Source organism: Cebus imitator, unplaced genomic scaffold (genome assembly GCF_001604975.1).
Source record: "Cebus imitator isolate Cc_AM_T3 unplaced genomic scaffold, Cebus_imitator-1.0 Scaffold27, whole genome shotgun sequence".
NCBI classification, from domain to species: domain Eukaryota; kingdom Metazoa; phylum Chordata; class Mammalia; order Primates; family Cebidae; genus Cebus; species Cebus imitator.
Genome location: NW_016107342.1, coordinates 16,911,034 through 16,925,872, shown reverse-complemented (window position 1 = coordinate 16,925,872; position 14,839 = coordinate 16,911,034). Strand labels below are relative to the sequence as shown.

At 38.5% G+C, this 14,839-nt stretch overlaps 1 long non-coding RNA gene across 6 annotated transcripts in view; it reads right to left on the bottom strand.

Moving 5' to 3' along the window:
- Positions 1-14,839, bottom strand: part of LOC108300474 — a 176,941-nt gene that overhangs the window by 50,944 nt on the left and 111,158 nt on the right. For 5 of the 6 annotated variants that reach the window (XR_005199183.1, XR_005199184.1, XR_001823451.2 and 2 more), the window contains exons 3-4: positions 3,915-4,154; positions 794-3,717 (exon numbers count right to left, since the gene is read on the bottom strand). This is a non-coding gene — a long non-coding RNA (uncharacterized LOC108300474). The remainder of the gene's footprint in view (positions 1-793; positions 3,718-3,914; positions 4,155-14,839) is intronic. The other variant, XR_005199186.1, reaches the window with a different exon arrangement.

Here is a 14,839-nt window from a genome sequence, read left to right as displayed (position 1 = left end):
CATTTGAGGGGAGAAAAGAAGAAAAAAACGAATGCTGAAGACAGTAGTCTAGTTTGGACATTCACTTATTTAAATAAATCCTTGCATTTAACTTCCACCTTCTAAAGAAAGTGGTCTAGTGATCATCTGTTGTTAATCAGCTATGTTCTCTATGGCCTCACCATCCCAACCCAGAAGCTGACTATAACATTATTCCTTTTAACTACAAATAATACTATTCTAAGAGAAATTCTGGTAAATTTAATTTTCTCTCTTTCCATTTCCAGTGATATTATAACGGTGTCTAATGTATTAGTTTCTAAGTAAAAGACTATATCCTTAATTGGGCTGTGCTTTTATATTCATATAGCAGTCTTTAAGCTCAGCAATGTGAAAGAATTAAGTTGGGTAGTAGCTTTAAAAATTATTAGGTTTTGTTTGTGTTTTTTTTTTTTTTTCTTTTTCACCACCAAGGACAGCTTTTAGCTCCATAGGTCTAGGCTATTTCAGTAACCCAGAAATCATGCCCAAAGAGTATTAGCTTCATTGTTAATATCTTCATCATATTCTCCTGCTCGTCTCAAATTTAAAACTACCAAGAATTTCCTTTGGTTACAGAACAAATATCCTCTAATCTAATAGATATACATAATATTGTAAAATTATAGCGTGAAGATGATCAACTTGTCTCTTGGAAATTTATGCCAACCACTTTTTATGGCTCTTTCCTGGGGTTCCCACACAAACTCTGGTTCCTGGCTCGTTTCTCTCCTCCCATATAACTACCATTCTGTAAAGAGGAGATTATACTAACCCCTCCTTTGACTCCTTACCCTACTGCTTTATGGTATCAGCTTTAGACATTGTTGAAAAATGTTGTGACTTCAATCCCACCATTCTGATAATGACAATTTTATTAGTCTTCTAAGACTTCCAGAACAATATACCAAGACTGGGTAGCTCAAACAATAGAAATATACTTCTCACAGTTCTGGAGGCTGGAAGTCCAAGGTCAAGGTAGTAACAAGTTTGGTTTCTCCTGAGGCCACTCTCCTTGGCGAGCAGATGGCCACCATCTTGCTGTGTCCTTACGTGGTCTTTCACCTGTATGAGTGCATCTCTAATGTCTTTCTCTCTTCTTATAAGAACACCAGTCCCACTGGATCAGGGCTCCATCCTTGTGACCTCATTTAACTTTCATCGCCTCTTTAAAGATCCTATCTATCTCCAAATACAGTCATTTCGGGCTTCAATATATGAGTATGGTGGAAGGGGCACAGTTCAGCCCATAACAAATTTGATGACAACTATTCAGGGTTTACTTGAATAATGCATTTTATTTCGTACTCTTGACAAGTCCCTTCTTAAAAAAAACTTTTAATCCTCCTCAGTTTCTATAACACTACACTTTCCTGGTTCTGCTTATTTTCTTGGCCACTCCTACTCATTTTCCAACCAAATTTCTCTTCTCACAACCTCACCTAATTGTTGTTCATTTCTATCCTCAGTCCCAAGCCCTGTTCTTATCTCATTTAAAATGATTTCCCCACGGCATATTAATCATGTCACAGCTTCCAACATGGTCTACTTTCTACAGACACACACTAGTGTAGACCTCTCTTGTTACTAAAATTATATGATTCACTTTGTGTTGAACATCCTGGGACACTGTAGGCATGCAATCTATATTGGTTAAATTCATTCACTCATTTATTCTTTCCAAAATTATTCACTGATCACTTTCTAAATAGAAGGCACTGTTTTAAGTGTTTGGATACGTCATTAAACAGAAGACCCTAAGATTCTTGTCCATAAGGAGCTTCTCATCCTAGAAGAGGGCAAGCAGTGGTCAATAAACATCCTGAGTAAGTGAATTATACAACATGAGAGAAGGTGTAAAGTGCTATAATTAAAGAAAAAGTAGAGCAAAAAAAGGAGGATTAAAGACTTTTAGAGGGGAAGTTGAAGCATTAAATTATATGTTCAGGGGAAGCTCAATGAAAAGGGAATGTTTGAACAATGATTTAAAGGAAGTGAGAGAATAAATACAGTTGTAACATAGGCATTTCAAATATAATAGGTCTGAAACCTCCTTTCAACTCATCTCTTCCCCGAGGTTCCCAATGTGATCGCCATTCATTCTTTTACTAAAGTGACCATATAAGTTTGTCTGCCAAACAGAAACACACTGGAAAATAAAAGGATGGTAAGACAGTCATAACCTGCCCAGCTCCAGGCAAGCTTGAAGATACAGATGCATGGGGACTAGTTGTCACCCGAGGCAGAAACTTGCTAGCCATCCTTGCTTTTTCTTTCTCCCTCATCCTTCTTTTTTTCCCCAAATTGTCCCAGTAGATCACCAAATTTTTTGATATGACCACTATAATATCTCTTCTCCATTTCTACTACTGCTGTCTTACTTCAGGATCTTAGGATCTCTGACTAAGACAGACACATGGCCTCAAAAATGCCCACTGTCTCTCAGTCTGTCCCCTCTGAAATCACTATCTTGCATGTCACACAGAATCGTCTTAAACACTCATATCATATCTAATGTTGATAAACACTCATATCTAATCTTGATGTTCTCATTTAAATCTTCTAGAGAAAGAGGGGAGGGGAGGGTTTGGATAGGGAACATTTGCAGAGGCTGAGAAGAGCAGGCCTTGACAGCTCCAGGAACCCACCCTGCTCTGCTAACGCAGAGGCCAGCACAACCTGTGGGTTCCTGCAATCTAGACGCTGAATACCTTCCCCGAAAGGTAAGAACACAGGGGGAATCAGCCACTTATCTCCAAAATCCACAATTTCCGCAGTTTCAAGTCTAAAGCTCAGTGTCTCACTAAGATTAAATGCCCATTATTGTTCTTAAGATGTGGGAAATTAAAAATATATCAGATCTCTCTATATTTCCTATTTCAGCCCAAATGAATCCAATTAGATTTCACTGCAAACTATAAAATACTCTAGGCCTATTTCCTCTTTAAATTGATTATAAAAGTTGATGCTCTTAAGTATAAGTGCAAATTAATCTAGGGAATTCCATGAAATTTTATTTCTTAATTAAGCAATTTAAACTAAATTACTTAACTGAAATGACTACTCTGGCTCCTAAGATTGTTCAAGGTCAGACAAATGTAATCAAATGTAACATAGTGATTTTTCACTTGCCATAACCCTTTTCATCAAACTCATTTCACTGCTTTGGACTTGATAGAAAGGAGAATTTGCACTCTTGAGCTCTCTAGAGCCTGGGATCAAGATTACGGGAGGCAAGACAAGGTGACAGCATTCAGGCCAATTGGAGAAGTTTCTGGAAAACAGAAATGTGGTCTCTATTACACTGAAAAAGGAGCCGGGGTGTTAGACTGCCCAGAAATCAAACTTTCTGCTGGTATACATGTGGCATTGCTCCAGTGAGCACAGTCCATTTGGCCAGCCAGATGGACCAGTCCTGGCAGCATTTCAGTCTCATGCACAAAACTCTTCAGCCTGAGAATGAGAAAAATCCGTAAACAAAAGTACAAATAGAGAAGATTCAGCATTGTGGCAAAACAATGGGGAAGATTCATGGTCTTACAAATGAGGTTTCTACAACATTGTCTGTGCATTTCACACATTCCGTTTCTTTTTTTCTTAATTTTTAATAGCTTATTTATCATAGGTGAAGGATGAGATTACTTATCTGAGGCTCCATGCTTTTGGCAGAAAACCTTTACAATGCTCAGTTACTCTCACCTGGAAGAAAGAAGGCAATTTCTAGCCTCTTTCTGTGAAATATACTAAATAATAGCAACCAAGAACATCGATAATCATCTAAGATGAAAAAGATCATTTGAAGATGCAAACTTTTATACTGTCAAATATCATAGAGACTCAGGCTAAAAGGATTAACTCACCAAAGACATTATTTTTTCTCATTTAGAAAGACTTACCATTTTCTCACTTTCTAACACCATTGAGTTCAATTCAATTTCTCCATTAGCTTTAATGATAATAATCTTCTGTCAATCAAGCTCTGCATCTGAGTTGATGTCCATTGATCATCCTTCAGCTGAACTGCCATGCCTACTCAATAATCATGGACAGTTTCTATTTCTTAAGTCAAATGCTTAGATGGGGGCATGGCATCACTGTAGTCTAACCATGTTTCTTCCTTTCTCACCCAGAGATTTCTGAGGGAAGGAGAGAGAAAAAGGAATTCATTTTAAACAGTCATCTCAATTTATACTTTTCATAATTATGGACTTTTGAAATTAATCTAAATGTATATATTAACTTACTAATCAATGGTTTACTAGAGAGAAGGTTAGATGGTATGAAGTGGTACAATGTCAACGTCTTCTACTTATTGAACATTTTAATCAAACACATTTTATTTACTTTTTTGTCTTTAGGTATATAAATTCATCCAAAGCTTAAAATATGGTCACCTCATTCCTCCTTTTCCTTCCTTCCTTTCTTCTTTCTGTGTTCCCTTTCTTTTTGCAAAGATTTGTTTAGCTCCTATTTTATGCCAGGTACATATTGGGGAATCTGTGTGACTTATCAATAAAATAAAGCATTTTGATGAATTTCAGGTATTATATGCAAGCTGCTTACATTGCTATTAGCCAATCTTCAAGTGCCTCCATATTTGCATATTGATGGGATATCAAGTTTCAGATCAAACATCACAAATAAAATCACCTAAGTGGAATAATTTTGAATTTTAGATTTTGTTTTGTTTTTAGTTATGGTTAGACCATACTTAGTCTGGCTTGTTTGGAAGACTAGATTCCTTAACCCAATCTCAACAATTCATTCAGAAATATTGGAATTTTTTTTTTTATTTCAGATGAAGAATAATATAATTTTCTGTCTGTAATAATGTAAAATATATATTTGGCATTCAATCATCTTTCCTGGTATACAACTTCTAAAATCCTTAGAAACTCCAGAGCGATGTCTTTTGTTATGCTATTGATTGGCAGACTGATGTCTGGCAGCCCCTAGCAGCTTCAGAATGGGGCTGATCACAGGAAAGACCGAAGTAGGATTAAAGGATTGGAACTTTTAGCCCTGCTATCAACCACTGGGGAGAAAAGTGGGGTTGAACGTTAAGTTGATCACCAATGGCTAATAGTTTAATCAATTATGCTTAATAAAGCTTCCATAAAAACTCAAAAGGACTAGGTTCAGAGAGCTCCTGGATAGCTAAACACGTGGATGCTGGCAGGAAGGTGAGCAAGAGCTCAAACATTTGCTGGGATGATGGTACACCTCAACTCCACAGGGACAGAAGCTTCTGTGCTTGCGACACTTCCAGACTTTGCCATATAAATCTCTTCATATGGCTATTTATTTGTATCCTTTAAAATATCCTTTGTAATAAGCTAGTAAATGAGAGTAAATATTTCCCTGAGGTTTGTGAGCTACTCCAATAAAGGTAATCATATCCAAGGAGACAGTTGTGAATTAATAGCTAGTCAGCCAGAAGCACAGGAAAAATAACCTGGGGCTTGTGGTTGGCACTGGAAGTGAGAGGTAGTCTTGGGGACTGAGCCCCACCTTGTGGGATCTCCAGGGTAGTTAGTGTTGAAAATTAACTAAGGGCACCCAGCTGGTGTCTGCCACAGATTAATTGCTTGCTTTTGGTGGGGAGAAATCCCCACACATTTGGTCACAGAAGTCTTCTGTGTTGATTATTGTTATAGTGTGAGAGCAGAGGAAAGATAGTGTGAGTTTTTTCCCCCATAACTGTCCTTTTGTACCAACTACCTTTTCGGAAGCCATCCATTCATTCATGTTTTTCTATCACTTCTGCAACCAGTCATTTGCCACCATGGGCTCAAGTTCCTGATAAAACCCTCAGAATCCAGTGGCACGTTTAAGTCACTTTGAGGGGTCATTTCTTTAAATATGTTTTCCACCATAGTATGAGCTCTATGTTTCTCATGTTGCTCCTTGTAATGCCTCTGAAACAAATCTGGAGTGTAAGACTAGAATTCTTCTGGCTTAGTCCTTGACATGCTTATCCCTTGGCAGATAGTTTTCAGAGACATAGAAAGTCTTGTCATTAGACCCTCAGCATGTTTGCAAAGTGAACATAGTTTTACCATATTCCTTTATCTGGTACCTTCCTTTCCCACGTGCCATTTGGTGGCCAAAGCTTGCCATTTTGATAAATACTAGATTATTTTAAGAATTGCATGCTTCAAATGATCTCTCCCCAAGTCTCTAGTAACCATTATTATTATTTCTTATCAATAATAATTACTATTAATCAAAAACAACCGTTAAAGAAGCTGATCTCAGCTTTGTAGGAAGAATACAATCTCATTATAGTAACTTATTTTTAAGTTAGAAATGACTGCTAAACATAATAAATACAAGTTCTTATTGAGTTATATTAAGGTAATTGTAGCTTTACATGAAGTCATAAGGAATAATACAGAGGGAGCTCATGTACCATATACCCAGTCTTACCGTTACATTTTGTAATAGCACAATCCACAATCAGAATATTGACAGTGATATAACTCACCAGTCTCAGAGTTCTCTAGTTTTACGTGTACACATGTGTATGTGTGTTTATTTATTTCTACACAATTTTATAACATAGGCAGTACACGTATACAGATTGGAAAAAGACTATCCCACAAGTTACCCACTGTATAATTCCATTCATATCTCATTCATTAACATTTTTGAAATGACAAGATTATAGAAATGGAGAACAGACAGTGGTTTCTGGGGTTTACAGATAGGAAGGGGAAATGAGGAGGTGTGGCTATCCTTGTGTATCCATTTTCCAATCTATATAAATTTTTTTTTTGAGATTCAGCCAAGCTGTTTATGTCAGTGGTTCAGTGGTTTTTTTCCTTTCTGTTTTCTGACTAGTATTCCATAGTATGGTTATACCACAGTTTGCTTAACCCTTACCCATTGAAAAACATCTGGGCGGACTCCAGGTTTTGGCTATCACAAATAAAGTCCTGTGAACATTTGTGTACAGGTTTTTGTGTAAACAAATGTTCTCATTTCTCTGGAATAAATGCCCAGGAATGCAGATGGTGGGTCATATAGTAATTGCATACTTAGTTTTATAAGAAACCACCTCTTATCTAGAATGGCTGTGCCATTTTGTATCTATTCCAGCAATGTATAAGCAATTTAGTTTACCTGCATCCTTGTCAGCATGTGGTATCATCACTATTTCTTATTTTAGCCATTCTGATAAGTGGATAGTAATATTTCACTGTGGTTTTAATTTGCATTTCCCTAATGACTAATGACGAACATCTTTGTGTGTGCTTATTTGTTATGTCTATAGCTTTTTCGGTGAAGTCTCTTCATGTTTCTTACTCATTTTCCGATTGGATTTGTTGGATTTTACTGTTATGTTTTCGTGGCTTTTTATATATTCTAAAAACTAGTCCTTTGACATAATGGATTTTGCAATGGTTTTCCTTAGTCTGTAGCTTGTCTTTTTTGTTTCTTCATATGAGTTTTCACACAGCAAAAATTATTTTGGTGATGTTCAATAATTTATCAATTATAATTTACCATTTATAAAAAATAATTATCAATTTTTCCTTTCACGAATTCTGCTTTTTATGTCGAGCTAAGAATACTTTAAAGAAGGTTTCATTAGTCAAAAGCAACTTTAGGAATTGATAAATTATAGCATATTCACACTATGGAATATTACAATTGAGCAATGAAAACAATTATTTTCACAACAGGCAAAAGTATGAATGAGTCTCATAAATACAATGTCGATCAAAGAAACCAGCACAAAAGAGTACATACTATACAATTCCATTTGCATAACATCTTAAAAGTATCAAAATATGGTGCCAACCTTTAGAAGAGAGGTTACCCTTTTGAGGAGAATAATGGGTGCAAAGCAGCATGCGAGTTTGCCTGGAATTCTGAGTTTGCTCTTTTTCAACCTGGTTGAAAATTACATGGGTGTGATCAGTTTATGAAAATTTATCAAGCTATACACTAACGATATGTAAACTGTATACATATTGAACTTCGATTAAAACAAATAAAACCACACAGAAAGTATATTTTATAAGTAAGGGCAGTGCCATCCCCCACAATTCAAGGAGAGTGAGATCCCACACATGACAAACCTTCTGAAATTTTGCCTGCATAACTATTTGTTGAGGAATATCTCTAGCAAATATGAAACAATTCTACCTAGGCACAAAGAGGTTTAGCTCTAATTTGTGATGAGATTAGGAGAAATCTTAAGGTGGCCTAGCTGGAAGTCCAATACTCTGCAGACACGTGCATTGTATCTTTTGCAAAGCTCTTTGGCCCTTCAAGAGCTAATTTAAGCAATCAGTTTGATTGATGTATAATTTGCATCTAATTAAATGCATCTATCCATTTTAAGTATATGGTTCAATGCACTTTGACAAATGTACACAATTGTGTAATCACCACCACCACAATCAAGATACAGAACATTTTCATTATTCTTCCATTACTCTTCAGAAGCTCCTTGTGCCTCTTGAAGTCAATCTGCCATCCACTTCCCCTTCTGACCTGAAGCAACCATTGATATGCTTTCTGTTGCTATGGATTAGTTTCAATACAGAGCTATAGCTCTAGAATATCATACAAATTAAATCGTGCATTGTGTCTTTTTATTTCTGGCTTCTTTCCGTCATCATCTATGTTTCTAATATTCATCCATGTTTGTGCTTTCTTTTCTTATTATTCTATTAAATTTCATTTTATGTATATACCACAATTTTGTATGCATTCACTTGTTGATAGATACATGACTTGTTTCTATTTTTTGTTTTATTATTTAAGTAAATCTTTTATGAGCTAATATGTACAAATCTTTATGTGGATACATCAGGGTTCTTTGGCAAGAAGAAATAGAAAAGGAATATTCCAGGACCATAATTTCAGATGCCAAAGGGCAGGTAACACAAATAAGTGAAGCAGATTCGGTATAAGATAAAAGGTATGATTAGGAATATAGCAACTTGCCACATATTCAGTTTTTAATTCTTAACTTATGGAAATAATGTTAAGAAAGCTGAAGTGATTACACACAACCACCTCAAAATAAAAAGTAATATAGGTCAACTAATTCTTTGGATCAGATAACAAGCAACTCTTTTTATAACTTCTATTTCCCACAGGCTAGCGTATCATTAAGAAAGAGTAATTAAGAAAATAGGACAGGCGAGGTGGCTCCTGTGTATAATCCCAACAATGTGGGAGGGTGAAGCAGGAGGATCACTTGAGGAGGCTGAGGCAAGAGGATCAGTCGAGACCAGGAGTTTGAGACCAGCCTGGGCAACATAGAGAGGCCCTGCTTCTACAAAAAATAAGATATCCAAGTGTGTTGATGCATGTCTGTAGTACCAGCTACTCCAGCTACTCAGTAGTCTGAGGTGAGAGGATCGCTTGAGCCCAGGAACTAGAGGTTGCAGTGAGCCACAATCACACGACTGCACTCTGGCCTGGACGACCATGAGCCTTATCTCAAAAAAACAACAAACAAACAAACAAACAAAAAAACGAAAGAAAGAAAGTAAATGAAACCTGATTTTAGGCAGCTTCAGCTTTGAATTCACAATCTATACCTACTAACTGTGTAAGCACGTTTCTTCACCTTTCTGAACCTTTTTTTCTTAACAAAGAAGGAATAATAATATTCACTTCATAGCACACAGGCAAAGCGGCATGTCTGGAATTAATCTAAACATTCTAAAGTTGTAACATAAATTACGATTTTGTTGCTCATCTTCCACATGCTAGGGCCTGAGTGAAGCCTCTTTATTCTCATCTCATTCTATTAAATCCTCACCCCATTTGCTACACAAGAAACTGAGACCAAAAGAGAGTGAGAGCCCTGTCATGGGAGCAGAAAACAAGAAGCACTTGCTCTGGCTGGATTTTTTCAGGCTTCCTCAAAATATGTGAGCCAACAGCATAATAATTTTTTTCTTCAACTTTTATTTTAAGTTTATGGATACATGTGAAGGGTGTGCAGGTTTGTTACATAGATAAACGTGTGCCATCGTGGTTTGCTGCACAGATCATCCCACCATCTAGGTATTAATCCCAGCATCCATTAGCTATTTTTCCTTCCTGCATCTCCAACTACAGGCCCCAGTGTGTGTTGTTCCCCACCATGTGTCCATATGTTCTCATCATTCAGCCACCACTTATAAGTGAGAACATGTGGTGTTTGGTTTTCTGTTCCTGCATTATTTTGCTAAGGATAATGGCTTCCAGCTCCATGCATTTCCCTGCAAAGGACATAAACTTGTTATTTTTTATGGCTGCATAATATTCTATGGTGTATATGTTCCATATTTTCTTTATCTAGTCTATCATTGGTGGCCATTTAAGTTGATTCTGTGTCTCTGCTATTGTGAATAGTGCTGCAATGAACATATGTGTGCATGCATCTTTATAATAGAATGATTTATATTTCTTTAGGTATATACTCAGTAATGGGATTGCTGGGTCAAATGGTATTTCTACCTCTAGGTCTTTGAGGAATTGCCACACTGTCTTCCACAATGGTTGAACTAATTTATATTCCCACCAACCATGTAAAAGCATCCCTTTTTCTCTGCAACCTCACTAGCATCTGTTGTTTTTTGACTTTTTGATAATAGGCATTCTGACTGGCACGAGATGGTATCTCATTGTGGTTTTGATTTACATTTCTCTAATGATCAGTAATATTGAGCTTTTTTTCATATGTTTGTTGGCCAGACAAACATCTTCTTTGAGAGTGTCTATTCATATCTTTGGTCCACTTTTTAATAGGGCTGTTTTTTTTTTTTTCTAATACATTTGTTTAAGTTCCTTGCAGATGCTGAATATTAGAACTTCATCAGATGGATAGATTGCAAAAATATTCTCCAATTTTATAGGCTGTTTACTCTGATCATCAGGTTTTTTTGTTTTGTTTTGCTTTTTCTTTTGCTGTACAGAAGCTCTTTAGTTTAATTATACCCCATTTCTCAATTTTAAGCATAATATTTTTTGTTGACCTTAGACACATCTATACGTTTGCCAAGGGCTGGGCACATGTGCCGGCAAGCCCGCTTCTTTGCGACCATTTCAGTTTCTGTCACTTGGCTGAAATGCCATAAAATGCTTCAGCAGGCAGGGCTTTTCTGAAAACTTCTCTTTGGCCAACCTCCTGGGGAAATAGCTTATGGTCCAGTGAAGGAGATTCTCTACTGTCAAAAGTGAATCTCCTTCACTGGGCCATAAGCTATTTCCCCAGGAGCTTGTTTGGCACCTGATACATAGTAGGAAGACATCATTTAGGTGAAGTACAATTTGAACATAGTTCTCCTCACATTGAATTCAGCAATCAAAATCCTTAAAGAGAAATTTTCTCTTCTTAATTTCATTTTGTATATCCCTATAATCTTTTTAGTATCTTTAGTAGCTGAAATAACCACCTGGGTGGTTTTAGATGACTTTGCAACATCAACCTACTTATTTTTAAAATGATATTACTACCCTCATTAGATCGCTGTTATTTATTTGTTTATAAAATGAGGGTGTAGAGATCCTTTGCATCTTAAATTCTCTATAATTCGAATGGTACCCACTGTTTTCTCTCCCAGCTCCAGTAATTCTGGAGTAATCTGGCACTTTATTATGCAGGTTCCCTTAGAGCAATGGACCAGCAACATCAACAACAACCAGAGACTTGTAAGAAGTACAAATTCTCAGACTTCACCCCATCCCCACAATCTATTCTAAGGAATGTTAAGTTTGAGAACTGGCTCCTGCTTCAAGAGATGACATTATCCCTCTCGCTTCAGTCTGAGTCCTTTTTTCAAACACCAGCACTGGCCCCAACACTGCAGCAGCTGCCAGTGAACACCTCCCTGTGTTCTTCAGAGAGGAGAGTACCCGGAGACTTTTTAAAATTCTACTTGTCCTGCCTCTATGATCCAACGCAATGTCTTAGTCAGCCTCATTAAAGAATTATGAGGTTAATTTTACTTCCCCCCAAATATAAGACCTCTTTCCAAAATGGAGGGTCAGTTGATAAGCAAAGGCTACTGAATTGAATGGCTTCTGCCTGGCTAAAGAAAAAACAGAGAAGGTGTTCATTTATGTGTGTATGGTGAAGGATCAAATCAGAGACTAAAAGTCAAGTAAAGCTACTGTTCAAGCATCATATTCATGAAGAAGCTTAAATTTAGAACTTTGACATAATTTTTGTTTTTTAGACGGAGTCCCGCTCTGTCACCCAGGCTGGAGTGCAATGGTATGATCTTGGCTCACTGCAACCTCTGCCTCTCGGGTTCCAGTGATTCTCCTGCCTCAGCCTCCTGAGTAGCTGGAACTACAGGTGCGGGCCACCATGCCCAGCTAATTTTTGTATTTTTAGTAGACATGGGTTTTCACCATGTTGGCCAGGATGGTCTCAATCTCTTGACCTTGTGATCTGCCTGTCTTGGCCTACCAAAGTGCTGGGAATACAGGTGTGAGACACTGTGCCCAGCCTGATGATATTTTTAAATTCCTTTGTGTAAACTCACAGAAGTACACTGAAAGATGGTCATCATTTCTCTTGTGTCCCATACTGGATCACACTACCTGTGGTGTACTGTGAATTATTTAAAAAATTAAAACTTACCTCATAGACTAAATAATTGTATTGCAGTGGGTTTTCATAAAGGTGTTTAATTTGTTAGTCTATTAAATTCTTGGGGTCCATTTTTGCAATTATTCATGGTAATTGACCTGGAGCCTCAATATATTGACTTACCCTATCCACTCTGAGGGGCTCTGGGAGATACTTAGTATGCTTTATGTGTAGGTGCGCAAGCATAAGGGCTCAACATTTGACCCCAAATGGATACAAATCAACCTATGCTAATAACATCCCCCTTAAAACTAGACTCCATGAAGCATTCAAGGTAATTCCTAATTTTGTGTCTTGTCTAATTCACATCGAAAGTCAACAAACATTCCCGAAATTCTTACTGTTGCTAGACCATGTATTAATGCTGAGGAAATGAAAATGACAGACAGTATTTTCAAAATGTTCACAAACTGCCATGGAAAAAGATTTGACCAACAGGCACAGTTAATTATAGTAAATACTGTAAGGGTAGTATGTACACAACACAGAAATTCACTTTAATTAGAGGAAGAGAAAGTTTGCTGAAAAAGACACCCCTCTCCCCCAAATAATGGTCTGGGTTTGCCATTACATTTTGCAGCACAGAGACAATTCTGACAGAGGCCAGGGTGTATGAAATCAGAGAGCTATTGTAAGGAGCCACAACAAGTAGCTGGGTTTTGCTGCGGGCTAAAGGGGTGAAAGGGGAGTGGGAGCCCACCCCTACCTCATGGGTTTCTTAGATCTCTAAACTGCTCATTCACACCTACACCTGTTCTACATTTGTTGAGAGCTTTATGACTAAGAAAATCCAGGATACTGAACACAGGGACTTGTTGAGCTCCACCCTGCAGGTCTGCGGGGGGAGCCCAGAAGCTGGCATCCAGGCTACTCAACAGCTGGGCAGCTGCAGGCTGACACCAGGCTCCCAGTTCTCCTCCTTGGAAGGTGTAGAAGACGGAAAAAATAATAATGATAAAAAAATTGTTCTGTGTTACTGCAAACAGATCCGTATATCAGCAGAGAGTTATCAAGGTTAATGAGAAAAATTATCTCATCAGAACAAACCCCGGTTGGAGGCACAGGCATGAAGCTGCAGCCTCTTTAATCTGGGAGCGCGGGGTCTCCTGTGCAAAGCGATCCTTCAAAGCCACTTGCTGGCCTTCCCACCTTCCCCAGGAGCATGGCCCCCTTTCTCTGGCTGGGAAGGAAAGCAGGCAGCAGTGGGAGGAAGGATCCCTGCAGTGGGAGGAGGGATCCCTGCGGTGGGCAGCAGAGCACAAGGGGACACCAGGTGCACAGAGAAGCAGAAAAGGAAACAGGAGCCGCACCCCAAACCTCCTTCTTCAAGCAGGCGCCAGAGGAGGGGGAAAAATGTGCACCTTACACACACACACACACACACACACACACACACTCTCTCTCTCTCTCTCTCTCTCTCTCTCTCTCCAGTACACCACATATACACACAATGTGGGCATATACTGCACACTCATCCCCCACCCCACACGCACACACTCTACAGCACACCATGACATGAGCATACACACACCATGAGCAATACTGTACACCCACACACAGGTGCACGCAGGACACACATATGCACACAGAGTCATGCTCTGTGTCCTGCTGTCATTTGTTATTCATCTCTCATCCTTTATGGGAAATACCTCTTTAGCCAGGCACATTTTCATAAACACTTGTCCTTATGGTTCCTTTAGCAAGAGCATGAAATCTCCACCTGCTGCCCAACCTGTAAGAAGAGAATTTTTTTGTTTGGTGTTGTTTGTTTAGTTTTGCTTTGCTTTGGGGAAGGCAGGAGGCAACAAACAAATAGCGGAGAAGTCATAGCTGTTGCAGAACCATCCAACATGCAGCACAGTGTGCCAGACCCGGCCATTCACGGTTCCCGCCTTCCTCACCGCCCACCTAGGTTCGCGTCCCTGCATTACCTCCTTTTGGGAACCGCAAGCCTATTACCGGCAGGGGCCAAGCCCCCTTCCCCCCACCCAACCCCGACCCCTTCTAGCCACGCCTCCTGGATTCCAAGTCTCTGCCACTCTTTCTCAAGCCCCACCTCCTGGAGGAAGCTTTTAGCCTTCACTGATCTTCCCCCACTCGGGCGTTGTGTACTTAAGTTGCAGTAACTTTACTACTCTCCCGTAAAACACAGTTTAGCCCGTAATTTATATCAACTTGGATTCTCACTAGATTTAAAGAATGTCAGCCTTG